Raw genomic sequence first — 1,738 nt, forward strand, 5'->3', positions numbered from 1 at the left:
TTCGCGTAACCTCCGATGTCACTACCTTTAATCAACCCGAAGCATCATGAAACCATCGATTTACATAGCATCTGAGAAGTTTCCATTTTGAGTCCAGTTAGTTAGCCAAGCGTTATCCGAACGCACTCCAAAAACACTATGTTGCCGAGTATACATTTTCACTATGACTTTGAATACAAAGAACCGTATTATTGTCCACTTGAACCGAAGATTTCAGTAAGGGTACTGATGAAGCCAGCCACTACGGTACACCATTTCGTAGACTCAGTTTGCTTTTCAGTATTGTCTGAAGCTCATAGGCACTCAAAGAATTATGACACATTTGTCCTAGAAAACACCATAAATTACTCATGTATACAGATTGTTGAAGTAAGTTTGCGCAAATGGTCAGTAATTGAAAAAGTTGATTAAGATATCCTGGTTTGGTTAAACCTTGTACCGCAAACCTATTAGATTACAGGTGGACAGCATTTTCACACTATCGCCATATATGAGTAAGGCAATGTTCAATTCACACGAGGCACTTTTTTCAAAATCCCAGTTGCTACCAAACAAACAATTACATGTGAATGCGAAGACACGTTGTGATAATTTCTGTACGTTTCAAACAAAAACATTAAATCTAATATGGACTAGCATTGTCCGTTTGCAGGGCTATGCAAAATAAAAAAAGGGACATACGACCACGCTGATTTTCTGGCTCTTCTGTCATATGTTTTGCAATAAATCAGCTGCGCCCTTGCGTCCAACGATAATTTTAATTTATTTACTGGGACCTCCTCCAACACGAGTGACTTGTCCCTTTGAATTGGAACCAGGTGCTTCTTTTCACTAGTTTATCGCCTGGTTCAGAGAACCGCAGTTAATGCGTATTCTCGATCTCAGCGGTTGAGAAATAGGGTCACTACTAATGTGCTAGCAATTGCTTCTTTTGTAGAGTATAAATTCTTTTTTTCTTTCTTCTGTCTTCCATGGGCCAACATGCTGACGCCGCACACCCAAACTTGAGACTCTCATGATCATTTTGCTCGGAGATTGAGCGGACCGGACGCACACGGAACAACTCTTGAGTTTCTACAACAACCATCCCATTTGGCACGAATAAAGCTGCATTGGAGCACTTGTCAGATGGTTCGAGGCACATTGCGGCCAAAAATACGAATCAATTTTCAACGAATGTCTTCTGGGGATAACCCAGAAACCCCAAAGCGAATAAGCAATGATACAAAATGAACAAAACGGGTCACTGTTAAACAATATTGATTGGGGTCCTATTTCTCAACCGCAGAGAGCAAGAAAATACAAGAACTACGGAAATCTGAACCGGACAAACGGCTCGTAAATGGAGCACGCGGAGCTGATCCAAATGGACAAACCACTCGCAGTGAAAGAGGCGTTCAGAAAAAAACAAAGTTATAAGTCAACCGCCAAACGCACGGACATTACGTGATACAATAGAGAAGTAAGTGTGGTTAAGTCGGTTTATTACTTTCGATAAAATCAGCCCGAAACGCGATTCAAACAATGAAGGAATCCAGTCAAAACTGGAGAGGAGTCCATTGAATATAGAAGGTATCAAATCACAACGCAAGTAAATCACCAACGAACAGACGAATGAACGAAAAACGGATTCACAAAAGACATTGGTCTCATCTGCAGATATCAGGTAGAATTTAAATACTATTCAAACGCACGCGGTCACAGAGACGGTACGCAACTGAATACGCAATCATGATAT

The sequence above is a fragment of the Opisthorchis viverrini genome (genome assembly GCF_000715545.1).
Source record: "Opisthorchis viverrini unplaced genomic scaffold opera_v5_240, whole genome shotgun sequence".
NCBI lineage: Eukaryota > Metazoa > Platyhelminthes > Trematoda > Opisthorchiida > Opisthorchiidae > Opisthorchis > Opisthorchis viverrini.